This window comes from Copadichromis virginalis, linkage group LG13 (genome assembly GCF_057382275.1).
Source record: "Copadichromis virginalis isolate Kocher_CV1m ecotype Utaka linkage group LG13, C_Virginalis_male_GT1.1, whole genome shotgun sequence".
In the NCBI taxonomy this organism is placed as follows: domain Eukaryota; kingdom Metazoa; phylum Chordata; class Actinopteri; order Cichliformes; family Cichlidae; genus Copadichromis; species Copadichromis virginalis.
Window position 1 is genome coordinate 24,230,459 of NC_140630.1, and position 14,090 is coordinate 24,244,548.

Genomic DNA, 14,090 nt, shown 5'->3' on the forward strand with positions numbered 1-14,090 from the left:
TGAACTAGTAAATGTCTCTCATTTAGCTCTGATTTTTCTTGCAGAAGCACTTGGTATATAATAATTAGTGTTGGGCAAGTTACTTTGAAAAAGCACTTAATTATAGTTTCTAGTTCTTTTAAAAAGTAACCGAGTTAGTAACTGAGTTACAATATTCTAAAAGTAATTAATTACTTGAAAAGTAACTATTGCGTTACTTTAAAAAACGTTTAACCCTCTGGGGCCCAGGGTATAATTGGCCATTTTTAACTACTTTTGATTTTCCCTCCACATTTTACCTTTAAAAACTATTTACTTTGCCTTGTTTGGTATCATCCTTTCAGCACAACCTAACATGTCTGAATTTACGGTTATGTTTTCATTTTGACATACTGTATTAACTCAATTGATCTAAAATCAGACAAAAACATAAAATCAGAGTAGAAAAAGTTATATTTTTTACTGTAACAACCACAAACATGTTTAATGAATCATATTTCATAACTTTAAATGCAAATATAAATTGTCAATTTTAAAATCCTATGCACAAGTTTTGCAAACAACAAAGTTATTTGCATCCATTTAACTTTTACCTTGACTTTTTAAATAATCATTTCAAACTATTTACAGAACAATCCGCTGTTCTGCATTCAATAAGATGCCACACAAATTATTTGTGCCACTCCAAAAAAGTACTTTCTGTCCACTATAAAGGAGAAAATCACAGCCTGATACCTGCAGGTCTGACAACAGCAGGTGTATCACTCCTGTTTCTACCAGGAGACAGCAGTGATAATAATTACCAAAGATATTCGTTTTTGGTATTTAAATAATGAGCAGAGTGGCAGCAAGAATAAACTCAGTCATGCATTTTTGATAACTGGCAATGAGTCACATAACTGCAGAGGAATTTTGACCCATTCTTCAATGCAGTGTTATTTTAATTCAGACACATTGGAGGGTTTTCGACTATGAACGGCCTGTTTAAGATTGTACCACAGCATCTCAGTCGGATTTAAGTCTGGACTTTGACTGGACCACTCCAAAACTTACCTTTTGTTATTTTATGACCATTCAGAGGTGGACTTGCTGGTGTGCTTTGGATGACTGTCCCATTGCACAATCCAAATGTGCTTGAGCTTTGGGGCACGAAATGATGGCCAGACATTGTCCTTTAGGATTTACTGATTGTGATGGCCAATCCATGGTCACACTCTAAAAGTCGGTAACTCTTATGTATTCTTTATTTTTTCATTTAAAATAACACACTTAAGTTTGCACTAAGATTATTGATTGGTTTAAATACCTTGGTTCTATTTGTAAGCGCGCACATTTATTTTACTTATGTATTCATAACATTCCATTACTTTTGTTTTATTTGTGACTGATCTATTTCTTTTACCTGTTTCTTACCTGCCATCATTCCTGGGAGCTGCCAGAAAAAAAGATTGTGGCCAGGGTTTAAAGCAGTTATATACAAAGAGGGGATGGTTGGACCACACCACCACTTCCTGCTGAAGGGGGAAGATTGTGTATTTTCTTTCATTTAAAAAAAAAAAGCTTTTGTATTTAACTAAATATTTGAGTTTAGGTTTAGTGGTTTTGATTTTCTTCTTTGGTGTTTAGTTTATTAACAGACTGGACTGTGCTCCATTGTTTTTGTTGTTTTCGATTGGTTTTTGTTTAGTTGTGTGTTGTGTCCAGTGTTGGGTAAGTTACTTTAAAATAGTAACTTAGTTACATTACTAGTTACTTCTCTCAAAAGTAACTCAGTTACTTCAAGTTACTCGTTACTTTCAAAGTAACTAGTTACTAGGGAAAGTAACTTTGGTTTTACTCAGAATTCTCTTGTTAATGTGTTGCTTCCATAACTTTGCCAGTCTTCTAGCTTGCTTACTTGCCACAAGTGCACTGTGCCACCTACCAATAGAAAGGAAAAGATAATGTGCATATTTCCACGAGAGAAATCCCACGCCTGGACCGTCATTGACTGCTGCCATGATTCTAGCCTACGTCACAGCGTCATGTGCGCCTTTTACATCCAACACAAAAACTGCAGTCGTGGTGCTTTCGATTGTACTCAGAACTCGGAAATTCTGCCTTCTGAATAGGAAGATGTTGGTAACACCAGACTGCAGATGAGCTGCATACAGAGCTGGACTGGGACAGAAAATTGGCCCGGACATTTTGACTAGAGACCGGCCCACCATTATAGGAAAAATCATAAAGCCTTTGAATGAAAATAAACGCTGTTGTGACAGTGATGTACACTGTTTTGATGGTATATATGCATCAATCTATCAATCGTTTTGTTGTAAGATTCAGATAATTATTTTTTAAAAGCTAGATATTTTAAATGAGAATAACATAGAAATGTATTTCTTTGTGCCCACCTCTCCCTGTTAATGCCCTACCTGGCCCCCCTGGCAAAACTTTGCTAGATCCGCCCCTGCACAGTTACCAGCTGTCAGCTACCTAAAAAAGGATCCTGGTGTTATTTGTCTCTCAGAAACAGTTCATAACTTCAACTCATTCATGTCACCTAAAAGGTAAACCTGTTTCTCCATCACCTGTTCAGCTCTGATGATTCAGTAAGGACATCTCCTGGTTTCATCTTCATGTTTCCCTCTCACCAGATAAACAAACCGATATCATGACCAGCAGCTTTTTTGCAGCTGTGGCTCCAGCAAACATCAGCTGATACTAGAAATTAATATTAAATTCTAACAACAGCTGATCAAGCTTAAACGTGCTGCTGTTGTTTAGCGCGACATCCGCTGGTTTCCTCTTTCGGCGCAAAGTGAGCGATAAACAAACAAGAGAGCCGATCAGCTGATCATTGATCAGTTTTCATGATTGAAATAGAAACAGGAGAGGGAGGGGGGAGAATGAGAGGAGAAGAGGCAGCTGTGCAGCAAAGACACAGAATAACTCCAGCTTTGTGCCTTTTTCATTGTAGCTGAATTACGGGACAAACTGTTCCTTTTCACCTCAATAAGAAACGCGTAATATTTTCTCTGAATACCAGACGGGACGGTTGGCAACTCTAACAACTTATGAACAAAATAAAGTTCAACAACATTAACTTCATAGCACCCACCCAGCTGTATAGAAACTCCGTCATGCTAGCTAGCACGCAGTACGGAAAAAGTCAGAATAACGAAAATACACTCCCTAGCAGATCATTACATGGAGAAACCTTTGGAATGCAAGCATGCTGATCCACACAGGTATGCACACAGGTGTACACATGGGTATTCACAGACGCGGACTACAGCTTTCTTAGCTGCTGCCTCAAAGCACACTGTGTGCTGTCTACCTTGCGTGCTGCACAATATCGTTTATTATTTAGTAACTATTGATATCTACTGCTAGCTAGTTTATTGTGATGGTGGGGTTTTTTTCTTATTATGTTGCTCTTTGTTGTTTGCTGTCTCCTCTGTTTTTTTTTTCTCCATACAGGTGACCCAGGAGTTTTGTTTTGTTTGTTTGTTTGTTTTTTTCTCTCTTCCCCCACTTCTCACCGTCTCTTCTCCCCTTTGGTTTTCTTTCTTTCTCTCCCCCTCTTTCTTTCATTCTTTCTCCCTGTCCTATCCCACAGTCATGTCTGTCCCGTTTGTAGCAACTGAAAATAAAATAAATTCATAATTATAATAAAGGTCAATCAAATGGACCAATATGGCAAGGCCATGATGATCCACTTGGTAAAATAAATCCGCTTGGCATCTTTCTTGGCCTCAAGACAACAATTCTGATGGCTATAGATCCAAACGGGACAAAAAAAAAAAAAAGAATAACGAAAATAAACTCCACCTAAACTTGGTTTATATCTGACCCAGAGAGACTGGAGGTCATAACTCTTTTCCTTCTGCGTCCCCTTTCTCCAGCCCGAGAACGTGTTGCTTTCCTTCATCCACCTGCTGGCCTCCACCACTTGCTAATGTTACTGAATCTGTGGAAGCTCCGCGATAGCCACCACACGAAGTAACGAGTAACGACCAGAGATGGGCAGTAACGCGTTACTTGTAACGCGTTACTGTAATCTGATTACTTTTTTCAAGTAACGAGTAAAGTAAGGGATTACTATTGCAAAATCGGTAATTAGATTACCGTTACTTTCCCGTAGGAACGCTGCGTTACTGCGTTACTAAAACCGTGATATTTTTTTTGCGAGAATGTCTCATGACAGTGACGTCAGCAAGTGCGACGTTGGTGACAGCAGCTGTGTGCAGATCAACAATGGATAATATATCGAGTGCGGGAGAGAGTATGAGCGTGCAGCGTTTAAAGTGTGGAAGTACTGACCTTACTTTGAGTTTGATTCCATAAAAAGTGACAAAAACATTAGCGTCCATCGTGCGTGGGAAGAAAACTTCTTTTTACAGCGAAAAAAACCCCTAAACTTCTGAGCAAGCACCGAGTAGCTACGACGTGATGGGAAACTCACAGAGACACTCGCGCGGATTCTTCAACTGACCGCAGCACACCTACACCAGGGTAACCCTCCGCCTACCCTGCTCCTGCTTTACAGGTGAAAATAGAGCAAAAGGACCGCTGAGTCTTTGACTTTATTTATTTTCTGCTGTGTTTTACTTGCATCTGTTTGAAAGAGTGAGTGAAAACACAAAAAATATTTTATTTTATGTGCTGGAATGTGTAGAAAATAGGTTTAAATGTTAAACTAATTTATTCAAGTCAGAGAATGTTGCATATAATTAAATGTTTTGCTTGATGCATAAAGCTAAAAGATTAAAACTGATAAAACAAGTTTTAAAAAGAGACTCATTTGATTACATTTTGTATGATGGATTATGTAGAAAAAGTAGAATTGGGCTGAAAGATCTATCACTTTATCACCTCTTCAGGTTGTAAATCGTGTTTTTAAAAAGTAACTAAGTAACTAAGTAATTAATTACTTTTGAAAATAAGTAATCAGTAAAGTAACGGGATTACTTTTTTGGGGGAGTAATCAGTAATTAGTTACTGATTACTTTTTTCAAGTAACTTGACCAACACTGGTAACGACCCTATCTAAATCCCAGTAACGACTAACGCGTTCCTGATTTTGGCATAATAACTAGTTACCGTGCTCGTTACCACAATAATAACGTAGTTACTGTAACGCGTTACTTAATAACGCGTTAGTCCCAACACTGGTTGTGTCATAGTGGTCTGATCAGCCATTACCCTTGTATTTCATTTCTTGTTTTATGTCCGTATGTTTGTTTGGGCAGTCGTTGAGTTTAACTTCACAGTTCTTTGCCTGAGTTTAGTTTTGTTTCTTTGACCTCTTTTATGAGCTCAACATCTATTGTTTGTTAATATAATATTTCTGGTTAAATAAATGAAAACCCTCTTTTTCTTAGAATTCCCGTGACGACTCCTGCTTTTTCAACTCGGTCCATCGCACTGATATAGAGCAGAATTCACAAGTCATCCTGGAGCAGCAAAGCAGCCAGACCATCACACAACCACCACAATGTTTGACTAATGTTAAATTTGTTTGATCTTAAATATTTAGTTGTGACAAATATTCAAAACACGAGAAGTCAGGAAAAGGGCAGATACTTTTTAAAGCACTTTATATTTACTCTGGTCAGCAGACAGTAATGAGAGAAACCTTAAAGCCACTTATGGAATATCCTTTCCTTTACCACCCTGATAGCATGATGGCATCACAAACCTATCAATAAAACAGGAAAACTACTGCAGGAATTTCATTTAGCAAGCAGAAGCAAATAAGTAGGTTAATGTGATTCAAACCTGGCCTGCAGTCATTAAGATGAGCTCACAGAAACACCAAAGACCAAAACATAGTGTAATGTTCTTGGTTAGACTAGTAGAAGTGATCAGGAAGGAAGGACATGGATACATGTTTTATTTTAAACAGAAGAGCATAACAGTAACCAACTTTTTCCTTACTCATCAGGGATCATTTAAGGATTTGTACTGAGCTCTCTGCTGAGATCTTTCATGATGTTCATGATGCAGGTTTTCCAGTATTGGTGGAATGATGACTTTTTGTCCCCAAAGAATAAATCTTTTTTCTGCTGACAGCTGTTGTCTGCGTACAAAATAAGGCTTAAGTGCTTTATCTTGCCCACCGCCGTAGGGTGATGCATCACAAACTAACTTCAATGGCAGATTTGTGCTGTAATGCACCAACACTTTGTTTTGCAGCAGTAGACTTTTTGCATCTTTAAATGCCTTTGCACATTCCATGGTCCAAAACCATTTAGCATCTTTTTCTCAACAGGTTATGCAAAGGCTGAAGAATCTTGGGTGGATTTTCCAGAAATTCACTGGAGTAATTTAGAAGACCCAAGAAAGACTTCAGTTCAGTGACATTTGTTGATTCTGGTGCACCAGAACTGCTACTTTTTCCTCTAAAGGATGCAGTCCATCTTTCTCAATATGATCTCCCAGGTACTCCACACTGCTCTGAAGAAGATGGCACTTGGAAGGCTTCACTCTGATGCCATGCTTCTCCAGATGTGTGAATACTTCCTCCAACCTTAAATTGTTTCCTTTCAGATGAAGCAGTGATGAGAATGTCATCCAAAAAGCAGGTCACATGATCCATCCCTTGAAGGATTTGGTCTGTCACAGACTGGAAAAGAGCAGGAGCACCGGAAACACCATAGCTGAGGTGACTGTACTTATAGACACAGTTGTGTGTGTTGATGACCAGATACTTCTCTGACTCTCTAATTGTAGCTGCTGATAGGCACGAAAAAGGTCAGGTTTAATGAAAGATCTTCCTCCAGCTAAAGTAGCAAACAAATCTTCAGTATTAGGAAGTGGATATCTCTCCTCTTCAATACACTGGTTGACACTGACTTTGTTTTAGCCAACTGACTGATTTTACAGGAAAATGAGTGACATGCGTCTGATAATACTTGTCTGATAACACCGACACAGCTGCACCAGCAACATGGTGGTGTTCTTGTTTCCCAGTGCAACATTCACTGTGTATCCGTATTCACTGGAGGTGATGGAGTAGACTGAATATACTCCAAAAAGCTCAGCTTCATCATTCCTACTTAAGCATTCATCCTATGTTTCAACATACTGAGTTTGCTGATTTTTTTTAATTTCAACAAGCACGTGCAATGTGTCCTATTTTTGCACAAACATGACACTTTTCCCTTTTAAATTTGCACTCATGTGCTGAATGTTTTCCCCCACATCGATAGCATGGTTGCTTTGATCCTGTGTATTTTTTAGGTCCCTTCAAGATGATTATTTTGTTATTACCCTCTTGTCTGTTCTGTCCTTTCCATGCTTTGTTGGAAAAATTTGGAGCATTTGTCAAGGCATTTGCGTAGTGATGTTCATGGTGTCCTGAGAACTCTATCGTATTCTTCGAAGCAAGTTCATTTTATTCGTCAACACGACCCACATGCATTGCCATGTTAGCTCCTCAATGCTACTGCTAAAATCTATTTAGTTGCAGAAGAATACATCTTTTTTTCTTACGTTTGAACACAGTCCCTCTACAGCAGAGGTCTCAAACTCTGGTGGCAGTGGCGTGTCTAGAAAAGTTTTGTTGGGGGGGCCAGGTAGGGGCACAGATTTGGAGAGGGGTGGCAGATGTAATTGGCAGATAATGTTTAAAAAAAATTCTACCAACCGTTAACCATAATTCAATAATCCTGTAAACCTAATAACTGAATGCACTTTTAACTCTTATTAGAATGAGATTTTAACCACTATGCAAAGTTTTTAGATACTGCGTTGATAAAGTACAAGAGATTTAATCAGTGCTTTGTCAGTGTTTACTCAGCATTCAAGGACAGCAATATTTGCATAGTATTTTTACTGACATATAGTGCACATATGTTTTGGGCAAAAACATTTTTTAATATTAAAATATGAACATTTGTAACAAACAATTGACAAATTAGCCAGTTCCAATGTAAAACTTTATCTGCCTGTTAAAAAAAGAAGATAATCTTCTCACAAACTGGTGTTTGATTTTGAAACAGGAAAAAAGTGGAGAAACAACTGAAAAGACTAACATTTGAATAAAACCTGAAAGCAAGTAAATACTTTCTATGCTGCCTTATGGTAAACTTTGGTAATATTGAGAACAACACTGGCTGATGATGAAATACAGTCAGCTGGCATGGTGACACTGCCAGTATTAACCTGCAGGGCTGGACTGGGACAGAAAATCGGGCATTTTGACTAGAGACCGGCCCACCAGGTATAGGGCTTTGGAGCGTGATGTCACGGGGGTGGGCGTGGAAAGGATTTTGGCCCGATCCGCCATTTTGGGGGTCTAAGTGTGGTCGGCTGCAATGTTCGATCGCACGACCGGCACGGGAATAAGCTTGAAAAGGGTTTATCTTTTAATTCTTTCCCAACCTGGAAGCAACATGAGCAGCTCGTGTATCGATGTTACCAAACGAAGGCGTCCAGCCTGGATAGCAGCTGTGAGACGAGCTGACGTGCAGCTCTCTTCCATCTCCAAATATCTGTTGGTGCTCCAGACATTTTCATTCCGGTAAGTTCTCAATATGTTCATATCTCTCTTTATAGCCTATTAGTTTTATTTTTGATGCGCTCTGAGGTCATAGCAAATTAGAACAAACAGCCTACTGAGTGCAGAACTACCTTCTATTTATAGAGTTGCTAATTATTTGGCATTATTGCAGCAAACCAGCCGATGAAATGGATGAAACATCGTGACTGGTTTCCAGCGCTACACGAATTAGAATTAGAATTAGAATTCAACTTTATTGTCATTGCACATGCACAGGTACAGGGCAACGAAATGCAGTTTGCATCCATCCAGAAGTGCTTTAGTGATATAGATATATTACAATATATATTAGCAATAATATAGATATGTGAGTATATTACAGAAATGGGTCTATTATGGTATGTTATAATGTACACGGTATGAAGTATGTTGTGAATATTCTATAACTATAAGTATGTACAGGCTGTAGTGAGTACAAGCTATGTACAGGATATGAACAGGATATAAATATGAAAAACTATACAGAATATGAAATAAATAACTTTACAGAATCTGGGATATACAGCTATACAGAAATGGGAACTATGCAAGTTGTAAACAGTTGTAGGATTAAAGATTATCGAATGTACAGAATGATTATTTACACAGAGCTATACAGTAGTGCAGTTAAGATAAGTGAGGGTGTAGATAGTTTCTACAGAGGCTATATAAAGTGCTAGTGGTTGTGAGTGGTGGTTCAGTCCATGTTATTATTGTGTTTGAGGGTACAGTTGTCCATTGTGGGTGTGTGTATGTTCAGTCCATGAGTTTAACGTGGGTCAGATGTCAGGAGGTAGAGTTCAGGAGTCTGACAGCTGTGGGGAAGAAGCTGTTCCGGTACCTGGTGGTCTTAGTCCGGAGGCTCCTGTGGCGCCTCCCAGAGGGCAGGAGGGTGAAGAGTCCATGTGATGGGTGACTGGGGTCTTTGATGATTTTCCCAGCCCTTTTCAGACACCGCTTCCTGTAGATGTCTTTTATGGCAGGAAGTGGTGCTCCGGCGATGCGCTGGGCAGTTTTCACGACCCTCTGCAACGCCTTCCGGTCCGAGGCAGAGCAGTTCCCGTACCAGACTGTTATACAGTTGGTCAGGATGCTCTCGATGGTGCAGCGATAGAAGTTCACCAGGATGTCTGAGGACAGGTGGTTCTTCCTCAGAGTCCTCAAGAAGAAGAGGCGCTGGTGAGCCTTCTTGACCAGCTTGGAGCAGTTGGTCGTCCAGGTGAGATCCTCGGAGATGTGGACTCCCAGGAACTTGAAGCTGCTCACACGCTCCACAGCCGTCCCCTTAATGTGGATGGGTGGATGTGGGTCAGCATTCCTCCTGTAGTCCACGATGAGCTCCTTGGTCTTCTCGGTGTTAAGCAGCAGGTTGTTTCTGTCGCACCACTCAGCCAGACGATCCACCTCCTCCCTGTAGGCGGCCTCATCGTTGTCACTGATGAGGCCAATCACCGTGGTGTCATCTGCAAACTTAATGATGGTGTTGGAACCATCAGCAGGTCTGCAGTCGTGGGTGAAGAGGGAGTAGAGGAAAGGGCTCATCACACAGCCTTGTGGTACACCGGTGTTCATTGTGATGGTAGATGAGCAGCGGTTATCCAGCCGGACATGTTGGGGGCGGTTGGTCAGGAAGTCCAGTAACCATTTGCAGATGAGGGAACTGATACCCAGGTCTGTCAGTTTCCTGATGAGTTGTGAGGGGTGGATTGTATTGAATGCTGAACTGAAGTCTATAAACAGCATTCTGGCGTAGGTGTTGTTGTTGTCCAGGTGTGAGAGGACAGAGTGCATTGCGATGGAGACTGCATCCTCTGTGCTCCTGTTCCGGCGGTATGCGAATTGGTGGGGGTCCAGGGTGGGGGGGAGACAGGATTTGAAGTGTGCTAGGACCAGTCGCTCTAAGCACTTAGTGATGATGGGGGTGAGTGCTACTGGGCAGTAATCATTGAGGCAAGATGGGTTGGAGTTTTTGGGTATCGGGACGATGGAGGTGGATTTGAAGCAGGCCGGTACCACAGCGTGGGCCAAGGACAGATTGAATATGTCTGTGAGCACTCCTGCAAGCTCCCCAGAACACGCTCTGAGAACACGCCCGGGGATGCCATCAGGGCCTGCAGCCTTGTGGACACGAGGGACCTGCTTCAAATATACCACCATGCCAATCAGATTACTTCTTCCATGTGAGGGTGAAGAGGTGACCCTTCTGGATAAGATGGTGAAGGTTTGCTGCGTTTGGTGAACAGTGTCATAATAAAACCAGGGAAAATGAAACCTGCTCCTGTTAAATATTCTTAAGTCTTTTGCTGTATAAATAGCAGTATTTTTTCAAAAGATACAGTAAATAAAGTAATGTTAGTAGTGGGTGATATTATGTAAACACTCATGATTTTGTGTGAACATTTTGTCATTTGTAAACTATCAATGACATGGATTCTACATTGTACCTGATGTGATGTTCTATAAAGTGGTTTCAATAAAAAAAAAAGAGGCAAAAATTAGTTTGTTTCTTTATTCAACATTTGAACAGTGGGACTCAGTCAGTACATATTCAGTAAATGCAAATTATTTACACAGCAGTGCACTACAGGCATAAATCTAGACCCCTAGATAAAACATCATGGCATTATAGCAGTGACAACTCCTCCACAGTAGCAGGTGGGATTTTTCTGTTTTGAGGCTCCTTTTACCTTTCAATACAGATGGTCTGTCTATGTTTTGATCAAGAGCCTTTTTTGGGCAGCTGAAGAGGAGAAGTCTATCTTATGGCCAACCTCTGGCTGTATCTTGGTCATATTACCCAGCAAACAGTCCTTGTGCCACGGATCAACACTGTTGCGTCTACTTTAGACAGAAGAGCAGCGACGTGGGTGCAGGTCTCTGCGACTCCGGCCATACAGGTGCAGCGGGCGGCTTCAACCTTCCCTGTGATGCTCACAGTGACCCATGGCTGCAATGCTGGTTCATTCAGTCTTTGAGAGAGCAGCACCTGAAACACACACAGACAAAGTTCATTTAAAGACAAGAACTATGAGCCAAGGCCGACACAAATGTGTTTTATCTACTTTATCATAAATGTAACAAAGTGTCTAGAAAGTTAGCACACACATGTAATTATGCATTTCTTTATGTGTCCATCTATAGAACGCTGCAGGTTATAGTGTAAATCTGCCTGTTCTGTCAGAAACCTGCCTGCAGAAAATGAACCTAAAGTATGTAATGCAAGGATGTCATCACCTTAGAGATGGAGAAAGCATAAAGTGACAATTATGAATCACTTAATATGATAAGGAGATTCTGCAGGTCATTAATCAATGTATAAAACTAAAATAAAATGTATTTTTAGTGACACAAGATACAAATATGGAAGCAAGATGTATAATTAGAATTATAATAAACATTAATAAATCATAAGATAAGATAAGATAAGATAACCTTTATTAGTCCCACATTGCAATTTCTTTAACCATAAAGAATAACTAAATCCTTCAGGACAATGTCACATCAATGCACTGAACTCACTATGTTATCCCTCTAACAGCCTCCACATGTTCTCACTGTAATTTCCCCTCATGAATGAATTTATGCTGCACTAATGTGAATGTTTGCAGGGAAATCAAACGCATTTCACACGCAGTACTCGAGCTGACTTACCTTTGTTTGAATGACGACTTGTACGCGCTGATTCCACAGATAAGGTATGAAATATATCAGGCTACGTCAATAGCGGTTGGTCTTCAGGGTTTCTACTCCACGGCCGTATTTCATACGGGTCCACATTTCCAATGCACGCTATTTTCTGCAAGTACCGCCGCTTCGCCTCTGGACGCAATCGGTCTCTATACAGTCTATTCTCTATTGAGCTGCTTTTAAGCATCTTGTAATCGTCGTTCCAACACAGTGTGTTTGATTTGATTCGTAGACCCCGAAAATGGTGCCGCGCTCCCACAATGCATTGCGGCGTGACGTCAACTCCAAAGCCCTATTAAAGCCATAAAGCCTTTGAATGAAAACAAATGCTGTTGTGACAGTGATGTACAGTCTTGTTGGCATATGTATGATTTCTATACATTTTACGTCAGATAAAAACTTTGGTTGTAAGATTTAGAGTTACCAGCTGTCAGCTGCTTAGAAAAGGATCCTGGTGTTATTTGTCTCTCAGAAACAGTTCATAACTTCCCTTCAACTCATCCATGTCACCTAAAAGGTAAACCTGTTTCTCCATCACCTGTTCAGCTCTGATGATTCAGTAAGGACATCTCCTGGTTTCATCTTCATGTTTCCCTCTCATCACATAACCAAACCGATATCATGACCAGCAGCTTTACAGCTGTGGCTCCAGCAAACATCAGCTGATACTAGAAATTAATATTAAATTCTAACAACAGCTGATCAAGCTTAAACGTGCTGCTGTTGTTTAGAGCGACATCTGCTGGTTTCCTCTTTCTGGCGCAAAGTGGGCGATAAATAAACAAGAGAGAAAAGCCGATCAGCTGATCATTGATCAATTTAATGATTGAAGTAGCAACAGGAGAGGCAGGGGGAGAGAATGAGAGAAGAAGAGGCAGCTGTGCAGCATAACGACAGAATAACTCCTTTGTGTCTTTTTTTCATTATAGCGAATGAATAAAGGAATTACTATTGTTCATGACACCAATAACTGAACTCTAAATATTAGTTATATTTAATATTATACTAATTTTATATTATATTAATTTAATTAATGTTTGTGTATAATAAATTGGCAGCTTAACACAGGAATGTACATGGAAACAAAAAGGGAGGGAGTTGTGATGTGAATGTGCTTGTGACTTTATAACAGTGCTCATGACACTAGGGAAAAGTTTTCATTTGTTTTTATTCAAAAATAGCAGCTTTTCCACAGTGCTGGGCTTAAGACGGTTCCTCTTTTTTGAGAGGATTTCTCCTGCTTTTGAAAATATCCTCTCACAGGGCACAGATGAAGCAGGGGTTGCAAGAAAAACCACAGCAAGTTTATACAAGTTTGGATAAAGAAATTTGTGTCCAGTACTCCAGTAGCTATGTAACACATACGTAATCCAATTCCACAACACGATGTGATGGGGGAATCAGCTGTGTTTTGCTGCCCATTTTATTTCGAATCTGGCGCGAACCGGTGAACCAGTTCCCGAATCAGTCACGTGGTACGGACTGCCCGCGAGGCCTCGAACGTCACTGCATACGTAATCAACGCAAGCCTCGATACGCGCTTCAGAAAAACGCCCCCGCGATTACCCGACGCGCGATTCGAAGCTTCGACACACAGGACACATCACTACTGTATGGAGCTGCAGATTTGGTTGCAGGTTAACATAGCTGGACTGGCCATCGGGCATACCGGGCATATGCCCGGTGACTTATTTTTTTTTGTAATGGCATGAACAATGAGAGGTGGTGGATTGGCCAGATGCAGGTTGATGTGTAAAAATAACTCAGTTGTTTGGTGGTGGCTATGGCGGTGGCTTCCCTCATCCACCAACTTGAAGTGCCACACACTAGTTTGTGTCATTATTGAGATGTACATAAGCATGATTACGCAGTTACACAATCATCCCAAAACCTGTGT